The sequence below is a fragment of the Eriocheir sinensis genome, chromosome 2 (genome assembly GCF_024679095.1).
Source record: "Eriocheir sinensis breed Jianghai 21 chromosome 2, ASM2467909v1, whole genome shotgun sequence".
Lineage (NCBI taxonomy): Eukaryota > Metazoa > Arthropoda > Malacostraca > Decapoda > Varunidae > Eriocheir > Eriocheir sinensis.
The window spans coordinates 22942879-22955706 of record NC_066510.1 but is presented as its reverse complement, the minus strand read 5'-3'; the positions used below and the strand labels follow the sequence as shown (position 1 = coordinate 22955706).

General features: G+C 48.2%; 1 protein-coding gene across 8 annotated transcripts in view; it reads left to right on the top strand.

Moving 5' to 3' along the window:
- LOC127001478 (zinc finger protein rotund-like) overlaps nt 1–12828 on the top strand; it is a 261691-nt gene that overhangs the window by 225357 nt on the left and 23506 nt on the right. The window lies entirely within an intron of this gene.

Here is a 12828-nt window from a genome sequence, read left to right as displayed (position 1 = left end):
GGTGTGAGTGTGTGTGAGTGTGTGTGGGTGTGGGTGGGTTGGTGGGTGGCTGTGTGTGTGTGTGTCTTTGTGTGGGTGTGGGTGTGGGTGGGTGTGCGTGCAAACCTTCTACCTTCGTTGTCTGATTGGTATTTTCTCTCCCTCTCTCTTCGTCAGTCATTATCATCGTGTATCTATTTAGTTTCCAATAATTGTGTGTCCGCGTTTCTTGTCTCCACGCCCGCCTCCCCCACCCAGCCCCAGGCCCCTCCGCTACCACCACCCCTATACCCAGCTCTCCCCCGCTTCATCTCCTCGCCCCCCTTCCTTCCACCCCATTCTCTTCCACCCCCGCTCACAGAAGTTGTTGTCTGAGCTCCACTTTCTTCATATCGTCGACATTTTGAAACACAATGGACACTCGAGGCATCCTTTGTGTCCCCTCAAGCTCCACCCCCACCACAACTCTTCCTCCCTCCTCCTCCTTCTCCTCCTCCTCCTCCTTCTCCTCCTCCTCCTCCTCTTCCTACTCCTCCTACTCCTCTTCCCCTTCCTCTCTCTCTCTCTCCTCGCGTGACATTTTCTCCGAGTAACTGTGTTTTATTTCACGGCGTTTCTTGGGTGGTGTCGCTGCGGCATGAGTCAGAGTTTTAATGTCCTGTGGTCATTAAAACTTCAGTTATATTATTCTCTCTCTCTCTCTCTCTCTCTCTCTCTCTCTCTCTCTCTCTCTCTCTCTCTCTCTCTCTCTCTCTCTCTCTCTCTCTCTCTCTCTCTCTCTCTCTCTCTCTCTCTCTCTCTCTCTCTCTCTCTCTCTCTCTCTCTCTCTCTCAAAACACATCCGGCATTATACAATTCCATGTCTACCTTTGTTTTTTCTTCGGGTGTTCGGTTGTTGTTTTATGCTTATTCTCGGGTTCACGGCGTAAGGATGCGTCAAAGGGGTTTGTGGAGCGTGTGATGTAATTAACCATCCAGGTCACGTTAAGGATACTCGGTGGAGATGAGAGAGCAGGTGGAGGACACGAGACAAGGCTGAATTACCCACCCCCTCCCCACCCACCCTTTTTTTGGTGTTTTTATCTCGTTCTCTCTCTCTCTCTCTCTCTCTCTCTCTCTCTCTCTCTCTCTCTCTCTCTCTCTCTCTCTCTCTCTCTCTCTCTCTCTCTCTCTCTCTCTCTCTCTCTCTCTCTCTCTCTCTCTCTCTCTCTCTCTCTCTCTCTCTCTCTCTCTCTCTCTCTCTCTCTCACTGCATTCCATATGTTCACCGTTCACCCAAGTATTTATGCAACTTCCTCCTCACCTGTGCTTACGTCCTCCAGGTAATATCCCTCTCCTCCTCCTCCTCCTCCTCCTCCTCCTCCTCCTCCTCCTCCTCCTCCTCTTTCCTCTGCGCCCTCCTTATCTCTCGCCATCATTATTTTTTCACTCCATTTTAGGGGCGTCTCAATCATTTTCCTCACTCCCATATGGTGTCCTTATTTGTGCCTTCCTTCCTTCCTTTTCTGATTCTGGGCATCCAATTATTCTTATATACTTTAACTCTCTCTCTCTCTCTCTCTCTCTCTCTCTCTCTCTCTCTCTCTCTCTCTCTCTCTCTCTCTCTCTCTCTCTCTCTCTCTCTCTCTCTCTCTCTCTCTCTCTCTCTCTCTCTCTCTCTCTCTCTCTCTCTCTCTCTCTCTCTCTCTCTCTCTCTCTCTCTCTCTCTCTCTCTCTCTCTCGTTATCATCATTAGCCTCCTCCCCTTCTATCACTCCTTCCTCAGGCCCCCACTACCCACCTGGTCAGATAGCCTCAGGTGGAGCCAGGAAGCTGAGTGGGCTGTCTCGTCTCCCTCCCTCCGTCCCTTTGCCCCCACCTCCACCCGCCCTTCCACCCCTCTCTCTTTCCCCCGTCCCCTCCCGTCCCCTCCCAGCCGCCTCCACCTCTCAGTTGCCGCTGGGGTACTAAGGCTGTGAAGGTTTTCTCTCTCGCCACGCTCCAGCGACAATGGTCTCCACACTCCCTTCGTATAGGTCAAAAGTCTCCCAGTACACTGTCTTGATGCCTGTAGTCTGGTATTGAGAGAGAGAGAGAGAGAGAGAGAGAGAGAGAGAGAGAGAGAGAGAGAGAGAGAGAGAGAGAGAGAGAGAGAGAGAGAGAGAGAGAGAGAGAGAGAGAGAGTGGGGGTGTTGAGAAATGAAAGAAAGAAAGAAAGGAAAGTCAGCGTTCAGGTTTGTGTTTAGCAAGTCTTGTAATTTGCACCGATGAAAGGCGACTCATTCTCCCCCTCCGCGCCGGGGTCAAACCTAATTAAGTTGGGTCATTGTCGGGACTGTTGTTTGACGGGCCATTCGGAGTCACTCGCCCGCACCACAGTATGCCTTAATTTGTCGGGTGTTTCTGGGTGTTTCTGGGTGTTGCGGTTCTACCTATAAACGTGAGAGGGACCAGCGCCATGTAAAGGAGGAAGGGCCAGAAAAAAAAGACCTACCGTTATCAAACTCTCCACCGGCTTTGACTTTGCCCGGAAAGCTACGAATCTCTCTTTCACTTGATCGTTTCCGTTTTCCTCGCGTCCTTTCAGACTGTTGACATATCTGATCTTCCGCCAACACTTCAGCCCACACGCATATCGCATATATCTCCCTCTCTCCAACCACCCATAATCTTCTCCTCCTCCTCCTCCTCCTCTTTCTCCGCCTCTTTTTTTCCTCCCCCGTCTTCCTCGTCTTCAGTATGGGAGAAACTAACGGACACATCAAAGGGAGGAGGAAGATGGTGGTTCATTCACTCTTATTGTGGACAGAACCTCTTGTCTCACGCCGCTTGCTGTTCCCTTTACTCACTCATTGCATAGAGCTCCCCTAATCGTTTTCAGTGGTTGGTCATGTTGTTATTCTTTGGGTTTTTGTCGAATTATATAATAAACTTCAAGTTGTTTGGGACGGAATCGAATCCACACATGTAAATCAAATTACTCACACTCCCTTCCCTTCCCTTAGCGCCTCAGTCACCCCTGTGGTGTAGCAGCAGCATCTTCTTTACTTTTTTTTATAACGGCATAAGCAGACAGTCACTCATAGCCGGAGGTAACACGTGTCGTTTGGAGAGCACGCAAGAAGTGTAAGCAGGTCCTATTCCAATGCCACTCGAGCACAAGTTTTGGTTAGCTGCTTTTGTGTTTGCAGTGTCTGTCGATTGTCATGTTTGCGTTTGGCTGGAGAATGAGAGTTGATAAATATTCAAACAAAAAGTGGAGAAGAAAAAGACTCATTATAGGAATTACTGACCACAAAAAAAAGCAGGAAGAAAAGCGAGGCGCCCGGGGTTGAGCAGCAGTTTCTTCCGTAAAACCTTCCACTGACAACACCAGCACCTGCAGACTCCCTAATCTTTACTTTAATATATCCCGTTGTGATTGAATAGCATTCTTCAGACCCTGCGTTTCTAAGGTGATGTCTTATCGGACCGATGAAAAGGTGTGTGTGAACGTGGAAGGAACGTGGGCATAGGTCATCTGAGGACAGCACCTCCTTCCTTCCCCTCCCCAGCCCCTTCCCCTGTTAACACACACACACACACACACACACACACACACACACACACACACACACACACACACTGATGCTGGGAACGGGAGGCTTTAATAAACACCTCTTCGTGAAAACGTGGTGAAGCAACCCAAGTTATTTTCACTCCCATCCGCCGTCCGGTTTTATAACGCTGCCACATTTTTCGACATGCAGCAGCGACAGGCTGAGGGAGGGAGGGTGTGCCGCCGCAGCCTCCAAACCGTTCAAAACCGGCCGAACTTTCATCGAAGGGCGTCGGCCTCGAGGTGGACGCTGGCCAGACACTCCATCTCGCCGCGCCACGCTGTTCCTCGAATCAAACTTGTCGGGGTAAATGATGTATGCAAAAGCAGCAACTCCTGGTGCCGCCTTCAAAGTAGTTTCCCTAAAGTTCCCGAGATATAGAGCATTGTCGGCAAGGCATCCAACAATTGCACTCGAGTTTAACCGGCTTCCAGATGCAGCAGCGTCCGGACAAGGAGAAAACTTCACTAATATTCACTTGAAAGAACATGTAGCTGCCATCGGTCATTTAGAGGTGAAAGCGGCGGTGCTTGTGTCACTTCGGGGCGGCAGGAGTGAGAAGGGGCACGAGGAGGGGTGGCTGTGTTGCCTTCGGGAATGTGTTTGTGAAGCTGCAGATATAGTCACTCATGCATTGTGGGGCAGTAACGGTGATTCGGATCTAAAATTAGGGAAGCCAGCGAATAAGGCATTTACTCTCTGGTTCCAGGAAATGACGAAGCTTTACTTCATCGGGCAAGAATAATGAATGAGGTGGATGTGCAGAGTTGTTAATATAAGCAGAACAGAGAAACTCAAAAATATTTAACACTCCGGCACCAGAAACTTGAGAAGTTTCTCCTTCTCTCTCCTCTTTTCTTTAACCTCCCTTCTCCTCCACCTCCATTCCTTCACGATCCTTCTTTCCTCGAGGGGCACAATTATCAAACCTGCTTGATTCTCAGCTACAGCAGCGGAATCTCCGGATGATGCAAAGGATAACATCGCTGATCTTCCTGAATCTATTATAATTATTTATGGAAAGCTTTTCGCAACGCCTGCACCGAGGAAGTGAAGGCACCGAATGTGAATAACTGTAGGTCAGAGCAAGAGATTGTTGCCTGATATTTGAGAGCGATGCGAGGGTGGGTGTGAGCGGTGCCTGGGAGAGCAAGGGATCCTGGAGGACGAGTCTGCCTCATCGCCTTCATTGTAATTAACTCGTAATCATCTTGATGTAAGACCAGACACCACAGCAAGGGAGTTAGCTGGACTGAGAGAAGGAAGAGAGTGGGAAGGAGAAAGAGGAAGAAGGACTAGAAAAACTAATAGAGTAAGTACACAGCCTCTTGATGGAAAGAGTAGACTAAACTAATACGGAGAGGAAAATTCGAAAGTAATCATAAACCTTTGCAGGGAAAGAGAAGGATATCATAATGAATAAATGAGAACCTTAATTAAACATCGCAGGCTGGGCAAGAATGAAAAAAATACGTGTGGGAAGAGGCACCTGAGCTTACCTGCCGCGAAAGACCAGCGATTGCACCTACCCTGCCCAGGTACCAAAGTCAGGTGGAGCTCAGAAGCGGGGGTGGAAAAAGGAGTAGCAAATAGAGCAGAAATTGAGAGAGAGAGAGAGAGAGAGAGAGAGAGAGAGAGAGAGAGAGAGTTGCATGGGAGCATCGTAAATACAAATAAACTTGGCACATCGAAAATTACGTGGCAATTATCGATCAGAACTCACAATGCAAACCGTCGGAGGAAGGTGTAGCGAGGTCAAAGGGAAGATTGGATATGTAAAGTTTGGTTGAGAAGACGAGAGAGAGAGTGGGTGGGTGGGGTACGTTCTCGCTAGCTTGCGGTTCTTGTACGGTGAACATACTGTCTTAAACCCCCGTGTTTGGGTGTGGGCACCATATTGCAGCTGCTCGGTGTGTGTGTGTGTGTGTGTGTGTGTGTGTGTGTGTGTGTGTGTGTGTCGCGTCCGGTGCACCCCTTGGCCCCGGGTACACTCTCACTGTCTGGCTGGTTTCAGGGGCACACGCTTCTTTGTGTATCACTGGGTCTCTTCGGCGGCACACCTACCACCCCTTGCCTCTGATATATTTAGATACACACACACACACACACACACACACACACACACACACACACACACACACACACACACACACACACACACACACACACACACACACACACACACACCAGAATTTTTTTTTATAAAAGCTCAGACCAAAACAGCATCAGGTAATTGGGGTTCATAGTAGGTCTTAACTGACTTGTCTGTCTTCTTATAGCGTAATATTCTTCGTCTTATTGGGGTATATTGGAACTTAGCTGCACGACTCTCATTTCTAGGTTGGCTCGTTGGTTACTTTTTTCTGTTGGTAAGGAGTAAAGGGGGACGCTGAGGGTGGTACTAGTGGTGATGCTTTGTGGTGTATGTGGTGGCAAGGCTTAAGCCAGGGAGAAAGGGAAGAAAAATGAGAGAGAAGGAGCAAGAGGACGCTAGTGTTGATAGTAACGGCGATGCTCTGTGACGCATGTGGGAGTAAGGTGAGAGGGGAAGAAGTATGAGGAGAGAGAGAGAGAGAGAGGGAACGAGGGAGCAAGTGTGTGTAAGAGGCGGGGTAGGGGAGGGCATCCGTGCAGTACCCCGCCGTTCACACAGCCACCCCCGACCACGCCCTCCTGAGGCATGCAGCTCGTCTTTCTCGTACCCCCGCCGCCCTGCGCTTTCAGTTTGTTTTCCATTATTGTTCCATATGCAAATGAGGCTCGTCTGATATCCTTACTCCTTTCATCTCCCCTTCCTTTTCCTCCTCCTCCTCCTCCGTCTCCTCTTCCTCCGTCTCCTCCTCCTCCTCCTCCTCCTCCTCCTGCAATTCCCACACATTTTTTTTTAAGACAGTGGTTTTGCCTAGCGGCCTCACCTCCTTCGTTCCCGCTTATTATTTTCTGTAATAATGAGACTGATATGTGCCTTCGTTTGTTTTCTTATTATAATTGGGAACATTTACGATTTTGATTAAAAAAAAATATATATATATATATAGATAAAGATATATATATATATATATAGATAGAGAGATAGATATATATATATATATATGAATGTATATGATATATGTCAGCGTCTCAGACTTTCGCCCCTATCAGAGGTAGAAGGTTTCACCCGGTCTGGTTCCCTTAAGGAAGCTGACAATCAGTTACGTTGAGAGCATTCGTTAGTTTTGCTATAAGGGTTCGAGACTCATATGTTAAGGTTGTTGGAGTGTAGCGCCAGCGGGAGTCCGTGGGCGTTCCGGCGAGCAAAAATGGGTGCGTGCTGCCGAATTTGTATCAGGCCTTCCTTCCTCCCCTGCCTTCGATTTCACCGTGCTCATTAAGCTGTGAACGCCCCAAACCTGATCCTATGAAGGCAACGCCAAGGCACTGGACCCTCGCTCTCCCTTCCTCGTGCCCTGACCAGAACCGCTTCCTAACTTCCCGTCCCTTTCCCCGTCCTCTTCGGCCCCTCCCACCACCTCATTTGCACCCTCGCCTGGTTTAGTCAAATTTCCCTCAATGTTCCCAAAAGACTCACTCCGACTCGCTCGGTTTCTCTTGCCGGGTAGAAGGGTGAGTCATTGTGCTAATGCCTCGGTTTTTTTCCACTCTCCTGTCTCTCTGGTGCAGTCGTCTTGTATTTGAATATTCACCAATTACCAGATTTCAAGTGGTTGTCAAAGTTTCACCTCTCACTTTCACTGCTTAATGTTTGTTCGAGGTATTTCCCCACAATGATTGCAAATGGAATGAGTAATATGATGAATGATAGACGACCACCGCCATGGATCATATTTTTTTTCTCTTCATAATTATATAGCAAGTACTGACTCATATACCTCGGCTGATTACGAAATTCAGAACCCAGATGATTAATATTACGTTCAACCATTTGGCTCCTTCCATCAGTATTGTTTCTGCCATTAAGGAAACGATAAAAAAAAGGTCATGCCGTCCATAGTGAACCGCAGAAGAGGTTTGGCGATGCGTCTTGTATTAGTCTGTCATCATCGAGGCGTGTCGCAGCTCCTTGTCTTCCTCATGAGGTCAGAGCGAAGAGGCAAACAAAGAAGAAGGAAGAAGGGAACGAGGAGGAGGAGGAGGAGGAGGGGGGGGGACGAATTGACAGAGGAGGAGGAGGAGGAGGAGGAGGAGCACGAGGGGGAGGAGAAAGGATTGCGACGACGAGTGATCCACACGTTCGATTTTTACGATGGACTCTGATGGTTTTCCTGTTTCCGTGCGCGCAGTTATTTGTCCAGCAGTGCCTGGCCGGTGACTCACTGCCTCCAGCCCACGCCTCGCCGCCAGAAAGGTCTTAGTCACGTCGGTCTCGTCCTCTCGTGTATGGTTTACTTCTGGCAATCGTTCCTCACCACGGCTGTCTGCGGCGTCCACGTGCAACGAGGAAACTTACGGATGACTTGAGACAGACAGACGCCCAGTACGTGTCTATTTGTTGTGACTCGCCACTTTTTCAATCATTTTTTGCACTTCTCTTGCACAAGTTGGTCTATCTTGTTTGCGTATGTGGTTTCTTTTTCCTTTCTCGAGGTATGATTTGTGGATAGCAATTTTATCTTCATCTCTCATACATTGTTTAACTCGTGCACGCATATCACGGCAAAGTGTAGTGAGTGGAGAAACACAAACAAAATTTTCTCTCCCGAGGCTTATCTTCTAGAGTCGCCCTTCCCCCGCCACCACAAACACAGCCAAGTCTTCCCTCGTCTTGGAAAATATCCGGGTTTTCTTTAACTTAGGACCATTTTCTTCGGACGATTTGATTTTCTTCTTGGCTTGGGCAGCGACTGTATTCTTAAAAGCTTCTGTAAAGGTATCGGAAACTTTCTTCTCATTACTGTAGCTTTGGATCGATTGGACGAGTCAATCACCGAACAGTTATGCTCCCTGTTCTTTGCTCTATAGTAAGTATCTCCATAAAAAGAAAAAAAATAACAAGCTAATGAACCAAGGGACGAGAGGTGAGCCTGAGCAGACCAGTTTGATGGCTTGAGGCGTCGCTTCCTTGCTTCCTCGCTCCATAAACCGAAAGAGGGAAAGGGGATTTTTTGTGTGAGTGTGTATGCTGTAAGGACAGACGACATACTTCCCTGGACGTGTGTGTGCCTCGGGCTGGAACGTCAAGGAAGAAGAGCTACGAGCGGCTATGTTGACGATTGCGGTGTGTGTGTGTGTGTGTGTGTGTGTGTGTGTGTGTGTGTGTGTGTGTGTGTGTGTGTGTGTGTGTGTGTGTGTGTGTGTGTGTGTGTGTGTGTGTGTGTGTGTGTGTGTGTGTGTGTGTGTGTGTGTGTGTGCGGTCTTGCTTACTACATTTCTATTGTTTTATTATGTTTTTTGATAGGTAAGCTTAGCCAACTTTCTCACCTTGTTACTCCATCCGTCTTACACACTCTCTCGCCCCTCTCTCCTTTCTCTTCCTTTCTCCCTCCCTCCCTCCATCCATCCTTCCTTCTTTTTCTCCCACTCTCTCCTTTACTTCACTGCTCCGTCCTCCTTACCTCCTTCCCTCACACCTCCCACACAATGGTATCAAGACACAATAATCTCCACACATATCAGAACAATGGAAACTACAGCACGCGATCCTCCAAGTGTCCTCTGCTACTAACCCAACTCTCTCTCTCTCTCTCTCTCTCTCTCTCTCTCTCTCTCTCTCTCTCTCTCTCTCTCTCTCTCTCTCTCTCTCTCTCTCTCTCTCTCTCTCTCTCTCTCTCTCTCTCTCTCTCTCTCTCTCTCTCTCTATCTCTCTCTCTCTCTCTCTCTCTCTCTCTCTCTCTCTCTCTCTCTCTCTCTCTCTCTCTCTCTCTCTCTCTCTCTCTCTCTCTCTCTCTCTCTCTCTCTCTCTCTCTCTCTCTCTCGCTTGCTCGCTCTCTTCCCGATTGAGCGAACGCATGACAATTTTCTACCCATTAGCATGAGAGTGAAAAGTAGCCAAGCCATCACCATACGAGCGAGGCAGCGCTATAGACGCACGTAATGATCTCTCTAATGGGCTATCGCGCGTTGACCTTTACCTGTGTCCGTCTGTCTGTCTGTACGTTGTCTGTTTGCCTGTATGTATGTCTGTGTTTGTAGTATTCGTCTTCCTTTTTTTTATCTCTCTGCCTCTGTCTCTGTCGCTCACTCGGTCAAACACACACACATACATACCTACACACACACACACACACACACACACACACACACACACACACACACACACACACACACACTCTGCCCCTCAATAAACCGTGTACTGCTGCAGTTTTTGCCTTCCGTTTCATCTATCCTGTATGTTTTTATTCGCGTGTGCTCTCGTGATCAAGCCGGCGGTGGTTACATTCTCGCTTTGCTCTTTTTCTCTCGTTTTATATGGCTGTTAATACTCTGAAACCACTGGCATTTTATTGTTTGTGTTTTTTGTTTTTTTGCTCAGTTCCGATCGTTAGCGCGCCCAAAGAGTCGCTAGTCACACGATGTTGAAACATTAATCGCGTGTATACTTGGACAGCCATGCGTGGTCCTCCTGCTCGCGTTACGCTGGTTAGAATCGCTTTACCTGTAATAAAACGTCTGCTTTTCCCACTCCTCCCAATCTGTTATCCTCCGGGAGACGAGTTTCGTAGATGCTAGTGACATTAATTGCGACCGTTCACGCTAGACATGTTTTTCATTCGCCTGGTTGACCTCGGCGTTACTTGGGTCATTATTATCGCTTCCTGTTGCGTCGGTTTATTCCTCCGAGTACTAATTCAAGCATCACTAATGGCCCCGTGTCGCATGTGGTCCCCAGCGCTTCGACGGAAGCCAAACAAGGGACGTCTTTTTACTCCATCCGCGGAAATTATAGGAAGCTTCGTCTTAATTTCTGGTACTTTGTCGTGAGGTGTCACGTCACATGATCCATTCCCATGCAAGACTTTTGAGGCCACTTCCTGTTACATTGTGCACCAAGCTCTAATAACCAAGCAGGCGAAGATCATCCCTTTCCCTGGTTGTATCTCCTGTTAAGTGTTATCTGCAATGCCTCTCCCACAGCCACACTCCTTATATGCTGCCTGAGCCACTCTCGTTATGGTACTTCCTTTAGAGACTCTCGCGTTTGGTTCAGGGACAGACGCATCTTCCTCCCTCCTGCCGCAGCCCTGTCGATGTACTGCAGGAAGCGGAAACGTATGCCGTGCCTCTTTATGATTGTGGTGGTGGTTAGACGTGGTTAGGCGCTGAGGGTGGTGTTTGTGCTCTCAGGCGCGCAAAACACACACACACACACACACACACACACACACACACACACACACACACACACACACCAAAAAAGAGAGAAGGAAGGAAAACAAGGTAACAAGGCAATCTGAGTCCCGGTGCCCCTCCAGCAGTGCAACAAAGACCTGCCTCTCGCACTTCTAAACAGACTGGTAGAGGAAACGAGCTGCAAACAAGAGCTGAATAAACATAGGAATTAGACATAATAAAGGAAACTCTCACATCATTCTCTTCGACAGACTATGATTACGTTTATTGTAAGGGAAGGCTCATCTCGCTGCACTGTATGTTTGTTGTTGTTGGGGGTGGTTGTGGTAGCTCTGTGTGTGTGTGTGTGTGTGTGTGTGTGTGTGTGTGTGTGTGTGTGTTCTCGCGGATGAGTCGCTTAATGGTGTACTTTTGCATGGAGGACATAAAGAGCGAGGCGGGAGCAACGGCCAAAAACGGGTCGGAGTACGAACAGGAGGAAAATTATTATATTGGGAGGGAAGGAGAGAACGAAGGGAGGATCAGGGAAGGTGAAGTGGAGGCGTGTTGTGGGTGGCGTTGGCGGAGGCGGCAAAGACAGTGGGCAGGAAAGTGGTCAGAAGAGAGACGGCTTCCTGTAGCTCCAGAGAAAACCCGACCTGAGGCAACTTGAGGGAAACTGAGCAAGTGTTGGGTCAGAATAACGGACTGTTGCCCCTGTCTGTCTTCTTACCTGTCTCCCAGCCGTCTTACCTTCCCTGCCTCCTTGTTCCCTTTTATCATTGTTACTGTCACTTTCTTACCTGGCAGCTTATGTCCACCATTGTAAACATGCATGGATACAAGATTTTGAAACGTGGCCTAGAAAGGGTAGCGGAATGCTTCGTAAGAATGATATCAGTGGTAGACGGTGAGCGGGAATTTCTGGAAAGGAGGAAGAAGTGGAGCAGGAGGAGGAGGAGGCAGAGGCGGCGGCTTCCGAGACTAGTTTGCCTGCACTTCCTGCCACCTACTTCATCTACAACGTCTCCACCCTCTTCCACTATCCTCCATCCACCCACGCACCCTCTCACTCCATTCTGGTGGAGGTGATGCTGTTGCTGCTGTTCCTGCTCTCCTTCTCATTTCCGTCTAATACTATCGACATTTACTGGTTATTTATCCTCATTATAATAGTCAAGTGAGATCATTACTCCATCCAGCTTCTCGTCGCCTTCACACCTGCCCCGCATCAACCCCTCCCCTCCCCCCCCCCCCCACACCGCCCTCGCAGCCAGTTTTCCCTCTCCTACGCCGCTTATGACATGCTACTGGTTCTCTGCATCGCTCCCCCGTTGTCTCTTGTGCTGTTCTAGAACGCATGACATTCCTGATCTTTTCTTGTTCTGCTTTTTCAACCCTACTTTCTCTTCCTTTAATTCTTTCTTTTTGTTTTTTGCTTGTTCTTCTTGTTCTTGTTCTTGATCTTCTTCTTGTTCTCCTCCTCCTCCTCCTCCTTCCGAGTAAATTCTCCCTTCCTGCAGGCTTCCCCACCGTGCCGATTACAAGTCTTAATTTAATATACGCCTGAAAATTTGACAGTCTCGCTATTGCCACCCTTTTGGACTATCTCTTCGAAGGCACATAATAGTTATCTGCTGCTGAAGTCTCTGTTCTTTTGTGCTCTCTTTTATTGTCATTCTGGGAAGTCTTTATCCTCCGCTGATCTCTTTCTTCTCATTCACTCTATTCATATAATTCACTCTCTTTTCTCCTCCCTCTTCTTCCCTTCCTTCAATTCTTCTTCCACGTGTCGTTGTTATCCATTTCATATTTCGCTGGTGATAACCCTCGAAGACTTATAATAAACCTAGTTGGCTATACTGAAGAAGGAAAGAAGAGGCGAAAAAAGTTGATAGAAATAGTAAAACGGAGCTGAATGGTGTAAAACGGGATATTAAGTTTTTAGTTTACTTAAATGTGAGAAAAACGATCCTGTGATGAGGGATAATGTGGGAGGCTCTGA